The sequence below is a fragment of the Pristiophorus japonicus genome, chromosome 5 (genome assembly GCF_044704955.1).
Source record: "Pristiophorus japonicus isolate sPriJap1 chromosome 5, sPriJap1.hap1, whole genome shotgun sequence".
In the NCBI taxonomy this organism is placed as follows: domain Eukaryota; kingdom Metazoa; phylum Chordata; class Chondrichthyes; family Pristiophoridae; genus Pristiophorus; species Pristiophorus japonicus.
The window spans coordinates 217,331,040-217,348,403 of record NC_091981.1 but is presented as its reverse complement, the minus strand read 5'-3'; the positions used below and the strand labels follow the sequence as shown (position 1 = coordinate 217,348,403).

The 17,364-nt window shown below is 40.4% G+C and overlaps 1 protein-coding gene across 2 annotated transcripts in view; it reads left to right on the top strand.

The window, feature by feature from the left end:
* cdk14 (cyclin dependent kinase 14) overlaps positions 1-7,689 on the top strand; it is an 860,906-nt gene extending 853,217 nt beyond the window's left edge. For both annotated transcript variants that reach the window (XM_070881317.1, XM_070881319.1), the window contains one exon: positions 3,976-7,689. The gene's annotated coding sequence lies outside the window, so the exon portion shown is untranslated. The remainder of the gene's footprint in view (positions 1-3,975) is intronic.
* The last annotated feature ends 9,675 nt before the right edge of the window (positions 7,690-17,364 follow it).

Sequence of the window (17,364 nt, the reverse complement as noted above, 5' to 3'; positions counted from 1 at the left end):
GACCAGACCCGACACCCGCTCCCCGACTCGACCCGAGCTCCTGTTCCCGCCCCCCCGACTGGACCCAACCCGACCCGCGCTCCCGCCCCCCCGACCCGACCCGCCCCCCCGACCCGACCCACCCCCCCCCCCACTGGACCCGACCCGACTCCCACTCCCGGACTGGATCCGACCTGACCTTTCCCCCCCCCCCCTCTCCCCCTCTCCCCCTCCCTCCCTCTCCCCCTCCCTCCCTCTCCCCCTCCCTCCCTCTCCCCCTCCCTCCCTCTCCCCCTCCCTCCCTCTCCCCCTCCCTCCCTCTCCCCCTCCCTCTCTCTCCCCCCCCTCTCTCTCTCCCTCCCCTCTCTCTCTCCCCCCTCCTCTCCCCCCTCCTCTCTCTCCCTCCCCTCCCCCCTCCCCCCCCCCCCCCCCCCAACCCAACCCAACCCAACGCCACCTACCTGTAAATCTGATGCTGGGGACTGGCCGGCAGCCTTCAGTCCCGAAAGGCCTGTCTGAAGCACTTTCACACAGGTAGGAAGATGGTTTATTTAATCTTTTCTTTGCTTATAAATGTTTATTCAGGTTGGATTTATTTGTATAATATTTGTATAAGTATAAATAAGGATTTATTATAGAATTTAATGACTTCCCTTCCCCCCCCCACCTCGTTCTGGACGCCTAATTTGTAACCTGCGCCTGATTTTTTAATGTGTAGAACAGGTTTTTTCAGTTCTACAAAAATCTTCACTTGCTCCATTCTACTTTAGTTTGGAGTACGTTTTCACTGTGGAAACTTTCAAATCAGGCGTCAGTGGCCGGACACGCCCCCTTTTGAAGAAAAAATTCTGTTCCAAAGTAGAACTGTTCTACCTGACTAGAACTGCAGAAAAAAAAATGTGGAGAATTGCGATTTCTAAGATAGTCCGTTCTCCACCAGTTGCTCCTAAAAATCAGGCGCAAATCAAGTGGAAACTTGGGCCCAATATGTCACGTGCTACTTACTACAACAACAACTTGTATTTATATAGCGCCTTTAATGTAGTGAAATGTTCCAAGGTGCTTCACAAGAATGTTATAAAACAAAATTTGACACCGAGCTATTGAGGAGAAATTGGGGCGATGACCAAAAGCTTAGTCAAAGAGGTAGATTTTAAGCACCGCCTTAAAGGAGGAGGGAGAGATAGCAAGGTGGTGAGGTTTAGGCAGGGAAATTCCAGAGCTTAGGAACTTGGCAATTCAAGGCACAGCCACCAATGGTTGAGTGATTAAAATCAGGGATGCTCAAGTGGCCAGAATTATAGGAGCGCAGATATCTCGGTCGGGGGGATGCGGGAGGTGGAAGAGATTTGTGGGGCTGAAGGAGATTACAGAGATAGGGAGGGGTGAGGCTATGGAGGGATTTGAAAACAAGGATGAGAATTTTAAACTCGAGGCATTGCTTAACCGGAAGCCAGTGTAGGTCAACGAGCACAGGGGTGCTGGGTGAACGGGACTTAGTGCGAGTTAGGACACACGCAGCTGAGTTTTGGATGACATACTTTACAACAATATTCTTGCCTTAAATTCATGCATTAATTTTTAAATCACTGAATTCCTTTCGGAACTCCGGCCAGGTCACTGCATTACAGGACATATCATGCTTGTTCACGTTCTACCATGTTAAGCTGTCTTCCTGCAGTAACAAAAAGTTACTGAAATCTCTCCATAATACAGCTGAAAGGGACATAAAGAGTGTCATGGGAAAAAAATTGATGCTCGACCCTTTTGCAAAAATATTGTGCATTCCACAGCAGGATAACTGAAGTTTACAAAATTCATGCAGGTTAAGTGGCACAGTAGTTGCTTCAAAGTGTTAATTATTGCAGGTACATTGTAATTGTTTTTAATTTGCTCATTAATAAAATTGCACTCAAGGAAATTATACATTTCAAAACTGTGCATTCCTGCCATTTTGGTGGCAATTCATAAATAATGAAAAAGGCCATTGAGCCTATGTTTTGACAAAAAAGGAAAATGTGGCACGCTGTGATTAACTGATTTGGGAAACATCTTGTAATCATAGTTTCATTGCTTATTTGTAACTGCCATTTTTAAAGTATTTGCCAGAACTACATAGTTTGTTCACTGTTGGGCATCTCACAGTAAAATAGAATTTAAAGTGTGAACCATATACTTTTATTCAATATCATAATCTATTCCAATGAATCAAACCATTTGACTTTGACATCTGTCAGCCGATTAACTTTTTACATAGCTAACCTGGATCACTCGTATAAAAGTACTGACGAGGCTATTTATAATTTAGGGGGGTGGGGAAGAGAACAGCGTACATCTACTATCTATAATATAAGACAGACAAGAAAAACCACAGCTGTAGAGATAATGCAGGCTCCCTCATAGCCCCAGCTGAGCAAATTTGGTGTCAATGGGGTGCCTGTGCAGGCAGTACTCTCTTTAATTAGTCTCTCGAGCCTGGTTGGTGGCAGTTCCTCAGACTAACTAATCAATTTGTAGCTGTCTGATGCAAGGTGCGAAAATCTTCTCCGGCTGAGTTTTCTCCCACAGGTCACTCACCTACCCTACAGGAGTGCTCGTTTTAATTTTTCATCTTTTCCATCATGTGGTGCTGTCAGCTGGTTCTAAGAAAAAAGGAGACAAAAATATTTAGTTCAAAGTGCATGTAGGTCAGGATGGGAATGCATTATGGGTATTGATGGGCCAATTAATTATTCAGCACTTGATGCTTGTCGAGCTGCAATAGGATAACAGTTGAATACAAATGTTATAAAATATAGGTAACAGCAGCAGCAGTTTCAGATGGAATATATTTGTGATTAGTGGATTGTAATCTTAGGCTGACTGGATTTGTGACTAGTGGACTGTAGCTTGAGGCTGGTTTTGTGATTACTTAGTTTGAGGCTGAATTGTTTTGTGATCGGTGTAATGTAACTTCAACCTGAGTGGATTTAGAGTTACAGTGTACTGATAATTCTAATGAAGGATCACTATGTATTATTATGAATAACTGAAATAATCAGTAGGTTTCTTTTGATTGTTTGTGGAAAATGCTTGATTTGATGTAGTAAATATTAACTTCCTATGTGGCTGCATTGCCAAATACTATAATTGCAGAGACTTGTAGAGTCAAATGGAAAGACTGAAAGGGGAAAATCCAGAGGGACACTTAGTAAATGATAGTTAATTGAAAAATATAAACTAGATTAGCCAAGCAATAGCATTCAATGTTAATTGGTACTATTAATGTAGCCTCCAAATCTTAACATCTGGTCTGTTTATATCTGATTGAATGTACTGGCGTGATGTGTCTAATATTTATTATATGATTGTTGCATATTTATTGAAGCAGATGCCATCGAAAATGCTTGTCTGAAAATATTTCAAACTGAATCTGCAAGGAAATCAACACAGCCAATAAACATCAATGTTTATTCAAATGAAGACAGACTTCCATACAAGATGAAATATAAAAGCACATTAATTTCAAGCAGTATATTAGTCATTTTGTTGTTAAATGCATAATTTGACTTTGTATGTCTGTTTATGTAAAACTTTCCTACTTATTCTAGTTAACTGATCCTTACTAACCCTAGAGATATATGGGTAAAAATATCATTCTAGTTTCAGTCACAATCGTTTGCGTTCTACAACAGTTCTTTACTAAGTTGGACTGGATATAAAAAAAAAACATTTTAGGAAAGTGGGGGTGAATCTGTTTTTCTATACCCTCTTTTAAATAGCCAGAATGAATTTCACTTTCAGCCTTGCATCCTTCGTAAATGGTTGCAAACTTGTGGCTCCAACGTGTAAGCATATTGTTTTAGAATAGTAGTGTCAGTCAGTCCTCTGTATTTCCTACATGTCAGAGAACACTGAGATCCCTGATACCACATTGACTTAGTGTTGGTAAAAGCAAATCTGTGAGGTTCACTCTAATGACAACAGTGATGTGATTGTTTCTTCTTTTTATTGAAGGTTATCTCCATCGCCAGTTCCAAAGAGCAGCTAAAGAAGCAGAAAAGCAAAGGAATTCAAGAACCTATTCTCTCGTTGATACAGTCATGTTAGCGAATGGCTGCTGTCTTTAAGACAATTCTTGCCATTAGCATTGTGTGGGTTTATTTGTGCTTGTGCTCTGAATTTGACATCTTGAATGCTAAACCATGACATGCAAGAACCACCTCGTTTTTTTAATAGTTTGTTTAGAGATCCACTTTGCTGATAAATGATCTGTGCTGCTTTACAGGCTCTTGTCTGTCAGTCTTTTGATTTTCTGTGGTAGGGTAGCATTTTTGTAAAGCTCATTCAGATTTCACTGGTAACATTGAAATTCTGAAGATTTTTTTTTGAAACTATCTTGAGCATGCTAGGAGATCCTCTGATGCCAGCATTACAAAGCAATCAACAGTGGCATGAAAGACATTGCATATGTTTTACAAAAATCAGCATACCTTTGTATACAATTGAAATGAAATAGCTAGTGAAGCATTGTGAACATTTCTGACAGTGCTCCAGCTGGGATCTTGCAAGGAACATAGATAAATCCACAGCTGATGGGGTGAGCTGCAGTGTTTAAAACGGTTTGTACTATCATGAGGATCGCCTGCTTAACTTTTTGGAAGAATACAAAAAACATGTATATAATGGGATCTCTTTAGCTCCTATAAAGTCTGGGGTTAGATTTAGACCCAACTCTTTGTCAGTTCAGACCCCAGAAAAGCATTATTGCTGCTTGCTAAAGACTCCATAATGGAGGGACTCATTCAAAAATCAGAGTTAAAATCTGTGGAGTTGCAATACTGTACTGAGTAGGAGCCATAGGATTCTTCAAATACTGTTGTTCTTTTAACCTTGTGGCCTCAGACCATCCATTTTGTCCTGTACGAGCTAGAGCACTGACCTAATTCTAACATAAAGACAAATATGTAAAAATATGACTATGCTTGGTTTTACCCCAGATTAAATGCTGCAGCAAGAGTTCAGCTGCTTTCTGCTTTTAGTGAAATTGTAAACATGTCCTTTGTACAGCACCTATGATTTCACTATTAGTATCAATTGATATCTTCACCTATAACGAGTTGTTTTCAGTTATAGGCAGCTGTACTGAATTCTCAGTTATGTATTTAACAAGTGTTTTTAATGCTGTCTTTATTTTTATTGTTTGTTCACAATGTTTCTTGCCTCTCCCTACTTGTGTAAACAGCCTTTCTTTATCATTGGTTACTACTTCCTATCTATAAAATCACATTTTCTCTCAATTGATTTGTGGGATTATATTCAGTAGTTAAGTTTAACTACACCTAATTTGGAACATAATATTAGTTACATTATTTCAGTAAAAACTATTTCTTCTCTGACAAAATCCTATTTTTCTATTGTGTCCAGCCCCAAAAAAGAGCAAACCGTGATATTCTGAAGACTCTGAGGTACATTGCAACAACAACATGGAAGTATGTAGTATAAGCATAGTATAGATTGTACTTTAAACATGCACAAGCATATAGCAGATCAATGCTCATCATAAGGAAAGGGAAGGGGACAGATGGGTTGTGAACTGTTTTAAAATATTCTACTAAAATTGCTTTAGATCATTTCATCCGGAAAGTGTATGCTAGTTAATGGGACAGTAGTTAAAGATTGAGAATAAAGAGAGAACATTTACTTAATAATGTCATTTTTCATTAAAATTGAACAAAAATATTGTAGATCATTCCCGTTTTTCCAACTAATGTCCAGTTCCACACCAAAGAAGTCTTGTTTATAGTTGCTAAGCCCTTCCTTCCATGATCTGTTCAATGTAGTATTCACTGGCCCTTTAATAAGTACAGTCCTTGGTTTTTAGAATGCTCCCAAAACATTCAATATTATGAATGATGACTTTCAAAATTGTAAATATGTGATTGAGGACTGTTATTGAAATTAATAAAGAAAAACTGTTAGTGCAATTTGTTTTTATATATTTGTGAGAAACTAAAGCTAGGTACTCAGAAATGTTGACTATTAAAGTCTGTCTGACTTATTAGGACAGAAAAATGATCATGGGAGTTAAAAAAATTAAAATCTGTTGCAGATTTTACATTGTGTAAGATCATGACATTAAACTATATGATAGTGCTTCAGCTCCCAAACAATATTGGGTTTCAGAAGCTTTCACTTGTACAACTTTCACTCTGATTGTCCTTTCGATTCCAACTTTATTTTGGTTGCATCTATTGTTAACCAACATTTTTTGAATAAACCGATTTCAGAAGCACATTTTTTCCCATGCAACCATTCCATTAGTTACCTCTGAGGGTCTTGTAAAACGAATACACAAATGCTTTTAAAATAAATGTTAAAAGGCAAATTAAGAAAGATAGTTTAAGAAAAATATTGTTGAGTTTTAATTTTTTATCAAGCCTATTAATATGGATATGTCTCTTCAAGGTCATTAGCAATGGTGAAGTGCCGTTTACAGTACTTGTGTGTAATATGGCCCCCATACAATATGTATGAGATGATATGTTAACTTCATGACTCAATTTGCTATTAAATAGGTATTAAAACTAACTGAAAAACAAATGCAAATTGATCTGTACTATAGTGTGGTTATGACACTTAATTATAATGTGCTCTTTTTATTTATCAATCTGATTTTTCTATAAAAATAGGTTGCACTGTGTTATGCTGACTTTACAATCACTGAAATACACAATTTAGAATAATAAAGGAATTTAATAGTGCACTGAGTACTTCAATTATGTCAGCACTTGCACAAGATGAAAGCAAACTCTAGGTGTTAGAAACTTTGGAAATATACTATGAAGTGAACACATTTATTATTTCTCTTTGTAAATATTCATCTTTTATGTACTTACATGGTAATACTATGTTGGGCATACAATATTTTATTTTTGTTTTTGCTTTTATGTGACATATCAGCAGACGTTAATGAGCTTTATTTGAATATTTAAATAGATAAATAATTCTTGGTTGATTAAACATTGGTACATAACAAGAATGCAGAAAGATATGAGCAATCACTGTGCAGCTTGTCTGATAATCAGTAGAGTTTTTCTGTTCACTTCATGTGTTCACATGATGGAATATGCAGTCTCTTATATATTATCCTTTTAAAATGTCCTGTGAATATTTATTCTTTTTTGTAACTTTTTTTAAGGAAGTATATAATGTATGTTCCCTGGCGAGTTTTTACAAAAGAGGAGTTTAAAAAAAAATAAGCTGTTCCCTTCTTAAAACAAATGATAGTTCAGTGATTGAGGTTACCGAGATACCTTGCATACTGGGTTTTGAATGTCTCCCCACAGACATTTACATGAAGATCATTGTATATTTATGCTGTACTGCCTTGTAAATTCCTTCAGCGCTGAGGTGAAGGCAAGTATCCCAAATATGCATCTGTGATGTGTTGTTCAAAGAAACTGCATATGTACGCTTCAATTATATTGCTTTTTTGTACGATGCATCTATTCAAATCCATCTCCTTGACATGCTGTAGTTTGGTACAGAAACAAATATACATGAAATACAAATAAATGACACACACTTTAAAAAGCCTAGAATGTAGTAACATAGCGTAAATGTTGCATTATTTGTTACAACTTATATGTAATGTATTATTGCAGATGTATTACTGGTATGTCCTTCTGTAACTGTTGGTTTCTTGTTACATGAGAATAAATAAAATATAGTGCATCTGATTACTTTAGATGAGTGAGAATTAATTACTGCCTACTTATTTTGACATAATACAAGTATCAAAAGAAGAAAGTATTGCATTTATATAGCTCCTTTCACAACCACTCGACATCCCAAAGCACTTTTATAGCCAATGAAGTACTCTTTGACGTGTACTCACTGTTATAATGTAGGAACTAGGAGCCAATCTGTGCACAGCAAGCTTCCGTAAACAGTGATTGATATTGACTAGATAATCTGTTTTTTTTAATGATAATTGAGGGATAAATATTGGCCAGGACATCATTAAAAAAATACTAACAATTTAGACACCCCAGTGGGTAGAACCTGCACCAAATTACAACTGGTGTTAACCTCTAATAATTCATAAATATGGGATAATTGTTGTTCCCACATTGTCTCTTTATTTCAGCATGGCCAAGTAAAATTAAATGAGCAAAATACCATAAGAAAATGCTGCATGAAGGGATTTTTTTCAAGGAGGATTTTAATATATTTCTGGTAGAATAAAAGGTGGAAAGCTACTGAATTGCTAGCCCATTGTGTAAACACCCTGCCTCGTGTGGTACTAAGCAACACAGACCAGGAAGACCCTTTGACTGTGTTGACTCAGCTCATCCCAACACGAGCACTATAACTGACCTTTTGTCTAGGCTAGCGGAAAATTTATTGCTCAGGCACACGAGTTAGATGAGGTACCATCTGCACCCATGGAATCATATACCCGTTTGTCTTCAGGAGGAGAGAGAGACAATTGAGGGGGAGGCGGTTGTGAAACAATAAAGTGGTTATATACAATGAATATTAGTTACTGATCATCTTAGTACAGAAGTGCCAAATGAATATAACTGCCTTAATGTGCTTAACAAACCTTCGTCATTCCACAGCTTCTTACATTTTTATAAAGTTTCAATTCAGAGCAAGACCTGGATTGGTGGTCCTAAATGAGAATATTCTGAACCACTGATAGATTTACATCAGTCCAATGATGAACATGCAACATTCCTGGACCAGGTTGCTTACTTGCTTCCAATCATTTATTCCAAATCTATTTAAAACAGCTAACACCGTTACCTTTCACTGAACAGTTCTGTAATTAAGGCTGTCATTCAAAATATAGTTTTTCCTAGCATCAACTGGTGTCTAGGTCAGACTTCTTGTCCCCTCTGCTAAAATTCCTTGCTTACTCCATATTTGTCATGTCTGTCTTAAAAGATTTGTATGTTTTTACCAATATGGTTCCAATTACCAGAACAAAGAAAAACACATTGAAGAACCTGCTTGTAATCCCTTAGCAGTGCTGACAGCTTCCACTTGCAAACCTATGCCCAGGAGGTTAGATCATAAATGTGGGCGTTTACTGTGGTCTGGCAATATGCAAAGTGTCTATTGTTAAGATATTTGGCATTACCATAAAAGTGTGTATTTGGTACTTGATGTGCTGTTCAACAGGTCTCCAAGGATATAAAAAACAACTTCAATATTGCTGACATTGCAATGCACCGTACAAGTCTAGAAAATCCATATGTATTGAATTTGATGTTTCTAGAAATTGGGGATGGGAAGAGTTGAAGAGACTATGTCAGAGACTTCTTCTTTTAAAGTGCAGTGCCTGATGAATTACAGTGAATTTCTAAATCAAAAGTCTTGGAAGCACAAATGCAGTTATATATAGAATTATATAAATACAATATTTTTTATGCAAAACAATGTCCAGGAGAAGCATATTAAAGAACAAATAAGCAACAATAAACAATACACAGAACTAATAACAGGTGTGTAATTAAGAATTCAATCTCAGTCCTAAATGGCCTACCCCTTATCCTAAGACGATGTCCCCTGGTTCTGGACTTCCCCAACATCGGGAACATTCTTTCCGCATCTAACCTGTCCAGTTCCATCGGAATCTTTTATGTTTCTATGCGATCCCCTCTCATCCTTCTAAACTCCAGTTGATCCAGTCTCTCCTCATATGACAGCTCAGCCACCCCTGGAATCAGTCTGGTGAACCTTCGCTGCACTCCCTCAATAGCAAGAACGTCCTTCCTCATATTAGGAGACCGAAACTGAACACAATATTCCAGGTGAGGCCTCACTAAGGTCCTGTACAACTGCAGTAAGACCTCCCTGCTTCTATATTCAAATCCCCTAGCTATGAAGGCCAACATACCATTTGCCTTTACCACCTGCGTGCCCACTTTCAGTGACTGATGAACCATGACACCCAGGTCTCGTACCTCCCCTTTTCCTAGTCTGCCGCCATTCAGATAATCTGCCTTCGTGTTTTTTCCCCCAAAATGGATAACCTCACATTTATCCACATTATACTGCATCTGCCATGCATTTGCCCACTTACCTAACCTGTCCAAGTCGCCCTGCAGCCTCTTAGCGTCCTCCTCACAGCTCAATCCGCCACCCAGTTTAGTGTCATCTGCAAACTTGGAGATATTACACTCTATTCCTTCATCCAAATCGTTAATGTATATTGTAAAGAGCTGGGGTCCCAGCACTGAGCCCTGCGGCACTCCACTAATCACTGCCTGCCATTCTGAAAAGCACCCGTTTATCTCTTGTGCGGGACCTTGTCAAAAGCCTTCTGAAAGTCGAAATACACCACATCCACTGGTTCTCCCTTGTCCACTCTGCTAGTTACATCCTCAAAAAATTCCAGAAGATTCATCAAGCATGATTTCCCTTTCATAAATCCATGCTGACTTGATCCGATCCTGTCACTGCTTTCCAAATGTGCTGCTATTCCATCCTTCATGATCGATTCCAACATTTTGCACACTACTGATGTCAAGCTAACCGGTCTATAACTACCCGTTTTCTCTCTCTTTCCTTTTTTAAAAAGTGGCGTTACATTAGCTACCCTCCAGTCCATGGGAACTGATCCAGAGTCGATAGACTGTTGGAAAATGATCACCAATGCATCCACTATTTCTAGGGCCAATTCCTTGAACAGCCTGGGATGCAGACTATCAGGCCTCGGGGATTTATCGACCTTCAATTTCCCTAACACAATTTCTCACCTAATAAGGATATCCTTCAGTTCCTCCTCCTCACTAGACCCACTGTCCCCTAGTACCGTCAGAAGGTTATTTGTATCTTCCTTCGTGAAGACAGAACCGAAGTATTGGTTCAATTGGTCTGCCATTTCTTTGTTACCCATTATAATTTCACCTGAATCCGACTGCAAGGAACCTATGTTTGTCTTAACGAATCTTTTTCTTTTCACATATTTATAGAAGCTTTTGCAGTCAGTTTTTATATTCTCTGCAAGCTTCCTCTCGTACTCTATTTTCCCCCTCTTAATTAAACCCTTAGTCCTCCTCTGTTGAATTCTAAATTTCTCCCAGTCCTCAGGTTTGTTGCTTTTTCTAGCCAATTTATATGCCTCTTCCTTGGTTTTAACACTATCCTTAATTTCCTTTGATAGACATGGTTGAGCACCTTCCCAGTTTTATTTTTACTCCAGACAGGGATGTACATTTGCTGAAGTTCATCCATGTGATCTTTAAATGTTTGCCATTGCTTATCCACCATCAACCCTTTTAGTATCGTTTGCCAGTCTATTCTAGCCAATTCACGCCTCATACTGTAGAAGTTACCTTTCCTTAAGTTCAGGACCCTAGTTTCTGAATTAACTTTGTCACTCTCCATCTTAATAAGGAATTCTACCATATTATGGTCACTCTTCCCCAAGGGGCCATGCACAACAAAATTGCTAATTAGTCCCTTCTTATTACACAATACCCAATCTCGGATGGCCAGCTCTCTAGTTGGTTCCTCGACATATTGGTCTAGAAAACCATCCCTAATACACTCTAGGAAATCCTCCTCCACCGCATTGCTACCAGTTAGGTTAGCCCAATCAATGTGTAGATTAAAGTCGCCCATGATTACTGCTGTATCTTTATTGCACACATCCCTTATTTCTTGTTTGATGCTGTCCCCAACCTCACTACTACTATTTGGTGGTCTATGCACAACACCCACTCGCGTTTTCTGCCCTTTGGAATTCCGCAGCTCCACCCATACCGATTCCACATCATCCAGGCTAATGTCCTTCCTTACAATTGCATTGATTTCATTTTTAACCAGCAATGCCACTCTGCCTCCTTTTCCTTTCTGTCTATCCTTCCTAAATGCTGAATACCCTTGGATGTTGAGTTTCCAGCCTTGGTCAACCTGGAGCCATGTCTCCGTGATGCCAATCACATCGTATCCGTTAACTGCTATCTGCGCAATTCATCCACCTTATTCCGAATACTCCTCACTTGGAGACACAGAGCCTTCAGGCTTGTTTTTTTAACACACTTTGCCCCTTTAGAATTTAGGATGGGAAACTCCCGAGCTAAAGAGCCAGGCTGGGTGGGTGAACCTAAAAAAAACATTCCCAAAACATTGCCCACACCGCCACAGCACATCACATAAAAAATTAAAAGAAAAAACAATCACACTTACCTTAGGAGTCCATTACTTGCCTCTTCACTGTCGGGATCATTGGACCGCCTGATTTCCCAGGCGGTCAGTGCGAGGCATTTGCAGCATACGGAGCAGGAAAGAGTCAAAACTCGAGTCAGTGTCGCAACCAGGGGCGTAGCAAACCGGGCGCAGGTGCTCAGTGCCATCACTAAATCGAATCCGAGGATCACTGCAGGGCACTGGAGGCTAACGGCCCAGCCACAACACCTCATTGCCGCCGCTCCGGGGCGGAAAACAGAGTGGAGACGACCTGAAAATCCAACCCACAGATTTAAACTGTGAGGTAATACATTAGGAAGTCCGATTGATTTTGTGTGCAAGATGTTTCTTGTTTGGGGAGCTATTGTGCAATATATCACCACTGAGAATATCAGCATCAAATATTTTACAATCCCAAGAATTGTGGGGGATGAGCGAAAAAGACATAGGGAGAAAGTGCATTATTGTAAATTTAGAGGCATAACAGTTACAGTCTAGGATTGTTAATTTTAGAAGCCTACCTTTAGATCACATGGATTTGGTTGGAGAGGTCTCCAATTATTCAATCATAAGGGGGCTAAAAATCCTGGAAGGGGGGCGGAGGTGTCTATCAGTCTCCAGTCATAACTATAGCAGAAGACCGGTGGAACCCCTGGAAAATGGAGATCCAGTTGTCCAGTTCTCTGACATTTCCAGAGATTTCCAATTTACCTTCCAAAGGGTGGAACCTCTGCCCTGTCCCTTACAAGACAAATGATGCCAAGGAGGCAAGCCAGCCACGGGGACTCTTCTTTTCTGTTCCAATGACACATTTGGGATCCAGTGTATCTGTGGTGGATGGTATGCCCAATGGGATGATATCCAGCTTCTACATAAGTGGATGTGGGCTACATCAATGGGGTTCAGATGTTTTCTAGATTGTCTATCTTGCTCAAGAGGCCAGTGAAACATGGCTAGAGTTGGGGCGAAGGGGAATGTCACCAGTTTCGAACTACAGGGGGCAGGCAGGTGCCAGAAATGCACCAAACTGCCTCATGTTATTTAGGTGCTCTCCCACTGAAACTGCAAACTTTGTTCGGTGCAATCTCTGTGCAACCATTAGGTTGCGTCCTGAGAAATAAGAGTTATGAGCAGAGTAGGCCATAGGGACCCTCGAGCCTGCTCTGCCATTCAGTAAATCATGGCTGATCTTGAATAGCCTGGTTAGCTTCTTGAGTGGCATAAACACAATGGGCCGAAATGGCCTCTTTCTGTGCTGTAAATTTCTATGATTCAACCTCAACATTTTCCCACTCAATCTCCATATCCCTGACTATCCTAGTGTCCAAGAATCTATCTCAGCCTTGAATATATTCAATGATCCAGCATCCAAAGCCCTTTGAGGTAGAGAATTCCAAAGATTCACAACCCTCAGAAGAAATAACTCATCTCAGTCTTAATGTAAACCCGCTATTTAACAAAGGATCGAGATAAAACACAGGGACTATAGGCTAGTTAGCCTGAATTAGTTGTCAGAAAAATCGATTATTAAGGAATTTCAGACCCAATAAGTGCTTTGACTTAAAGATACAGTTACAAAGCTAGGTGGGAATGTAGAAAAGGAAGGCGCAGCATGTGCCAATTGTGAGGGCGTAAGGCCCACATTGCGTACTGTGAATTCCATGTAGAGAGAGGTCCTATGGGAAGGAGGAAGGAGGACAGTAGGAGTACGTTTGAGTTTGTTTGTTTGTACTAGGCACATGCGGCGGAGCCTGGTCTCCAGTCATCTTGGATCCCCTTGCCACCTGATCAAGACCATGCTCCATCAAGCCCGTGTGGTAGCTGGTGTGCAACAGCCACCCCACATTAAAAGAATTCACGCACAGGCATCTTCCATCATTTAAAATGAGTTCATCAGTCACCTGAGTACTCATTTTTACTGTGGAAGCAAGTCATCCTCGACCCCGAGGGACTGCCTATGATGATGATGATGACAAGTCTAGAAGTTCCTAATTGCATTACTAAAATTTTTTGATGATTGCACACTAAATTATTCTAAATATGGGCACAATAGACTAAGAAAAGTCATTTTGGGTGAAGCTACAACCTTCTGCAAGGACTCAGAAAAGCCACAAATTTAAAGCGGCGGATGCTCATTCTCCTAAAAGCACCCAGCACATTGGGCATTGGAGAAGATAGCTTAAAGCTAGCAACACTAGTCGGCCACCACAGTGCTGAATATGGCTGATTGGTATGCAAGGAACAGGCAATACATAACCTAGGAAGGTTATGTATCCCAGCTAGTGAAACCCTGCTACCAGTGAACACAGTGTATGAATGTCAGAAGTCATGATAGCATAGGTTAGCCATGGCTGTCTTGGTATTTTCCACTTATTATTTGGGTTGCTGGGCATAATACTATAGCCTACCTGGGTCAAATCCCTTTTCAACTCACTGAAGTTATCCCTCCTCCAGTTAAATATTTTTATGCGTGATTGTGCCCTGTCCTTTCCATAACTATTCTAAACCTGATATTATGCACCTTTGTGCCATGTGAGAACTCCAGGATGTGTCCCGTATCCTAGACAACCAAATGTGCAGGAAGTATCGCCAGCTGGAGAAGCTCAAGCTCCGGAGGGTGGGGGTTGCTGGTGCTGTGGGAAAGGGTTTAAACTAATTTGGCAAGAGGATGGGCACCAGGATGTAGCATTAGAAAACATAAACAAGGTGTAGAAAGGAATAGGAGAGACAGATAGCACCAGAGTAAGAAATAGTACAGTATTAGGTGGAGTCAGACTAAGAGAGATACGAGAAGGTCTAAAATAGATTTACAATGCAGGTGTGTGATTGCACGAAGTGTGGCAAATAAGGTTGGTGAGCTGCAGGTGCAAGTAGACACATGGGATTATGATGTTGTGGCGTTTATGGAGACCTGGCTCAAAAAAAGGCAGGATTGGTACTAAATATTCCTGGATACAAGGTGTTCAGGTAAGATGGGGCAGGAAGGAAAGGAGGTGGGGTGGCAGTATTGATTAAGGAGAATATTACAATGCTTAAGAGAGAAGGTGTCCTGGAAAAGTCAAGGACAGAATCTATTTGGTTAGAGTTCAGAAACAATAACGGTGCTATTACATTACTAGGTGTATTCTATAGACTGCCAACGAGTGGGAAGGATATAGAGGAGAAAATAACAGGAGTAGGCCATCTAGCCCCTCGAGCCTGCTCCGCCACTCAACAAGATCATGGCTGATCTGGCCTTGGACTCAGCTCCACTTACCAGCCCGCTCCCCGTAACCCTTAATTCCCTTATTGGTTAAAAATCTATCTATCTGTGATTTGAATACATTCAATGAGCTAGCCTCAACTGCTTCCCTGGGCAGAGAATTCCACAGATTCACAACCCTCTGGGAGAAGAAATTCCTTCTCAACTCGATTTTAAATTGGCTCCCCCGTATTTTGAGGCTGTGCCCCCTAGTTCTAGTCTCCCCGACCAGTGGAAACAATCTCTCTGCCTCTATCTTGTCCATCCCTTTCATTATTTTAAATGTTTCTATAAGATCACCCCTCATCCTTCTGAACTCCAACGAGTAAAGACCCAGTCTACTCAATCTATCATCATAAGATAACCCCCTCATCTCCGGAATTAGCCTAGTGAATCATCTCTGTACCCCCTCCAAAGCTAGTATATCCTTCCTTAAGATAGGTGACCAAAACTGCATGCAGTACTCCAGGTGCGGCCTCACCAATGCTCTGTACAGTTGCAGCAGGATCTCCCTGCTTTTGTACTCCATCCCTCTCGCAATGAAGGCCAACATTGCATTCGCCTTCCTGATTACCTGCTGCACCTGCAAACTAACTTTTTGGGATTCATGCACAAGGATCCCCAGGTCCCTCTGCACCGCAGCATGTTGTAATTTCTCCCGATTCAAATAATATTCCCTTTTACTGTTTTTTTTCCCCCAAGGTGGATAACCTCACATTTTCCGACATTGTATTCCATCTGCCAAACCTTAGCCCATTCGCTTAACCTATCTAAATCTCTTTGCAGCCTCTCTGTGTCCTCTACACAACCAGCTTTCCCACTAATCTTTGTGTCATCTGCAAATTTTGTTACACTACACTCTGTCCCCTCTTCCAGGTCATCTATGTATATTGTAAACAGTTGTGGTCCCAGCACCGATCCCTGTGGCACACCACTAACCACCGATTTCCAACCCGAAAAGGACCCATTTATCCCGACTCTCTGCTTTCTGTTAGCCAGCCAATTCTCTATCCATGCTAATACATTTCCTCTGACTCCGCGTACCTTTATCTTCTGCAGTAACCTTTTGTGTGGCACTTTTTTGAATGCCTTTTGGAAATCCAAATACACCACATCCATCGCTACACTTCTATCCACCATGCTCGTAATATCCTCAAAGAATTCCAGTAAATTCATTGAACATGATTTCCCCTTCATGAATCCATATTACGTCTGCTTGATTGCACTATTCCTATCTAGATGTCCCGCTATTTCTTCCTTAATGATAGCTTCAAGCATTTTCCCCACTACAGATGTTAAACTAACCGGCCTATAGTTACCTGCATTTTGTCTGCCCTCTTTTTTAAACAGAGGCGTTACATTAGCTGCTTTCCAATCCGATAGTACCTCCCCAGAGTCCAGAGAATTTTGGTAGATTATAACGAATGCATCTGCTATAACTTCCACCATCTCTTTTAATACCCTGGAATGCATTTCATCAGGAGGGGACTTGTCTACCTTGAGATCCATTAGCCTGTCCAGCACTACCCCCCTAGTGATAGTGATTGTCTCAAGGTCCTCCCTTCCCACATTCCCGTGACCAGCAATTTTTGGCATGGTTTTTGTGTCTTCCACTGTGAAGACCGAAGCAAAATAATTGTTTTGGAAACGCTGTCCTTTGAATGAGATGTTAAACTGCGGCCCTGTCTGTCTGTCTGTCAGGTGTATATAAAAGATCCAATGGCCATTTCCACATTTCCTATTATTAAATCCCCCCTCTCATCTTCTAAGGGACCAACATTTACTTTAGTCACTCTTTTCCGTTTTATATATCAGTAAAAGCTTTTACTATCTGTTTTTTTGTTTTGCGCTAGTTTACTTTCGTAATCTATCTTTTCTTTCTTTATTGCTTTCTTAGTCATTCTTTGCTGTCGTTTAAAATTTTCCCAATCTTTTAGTTTCCCACTAAGCTTGGCCAC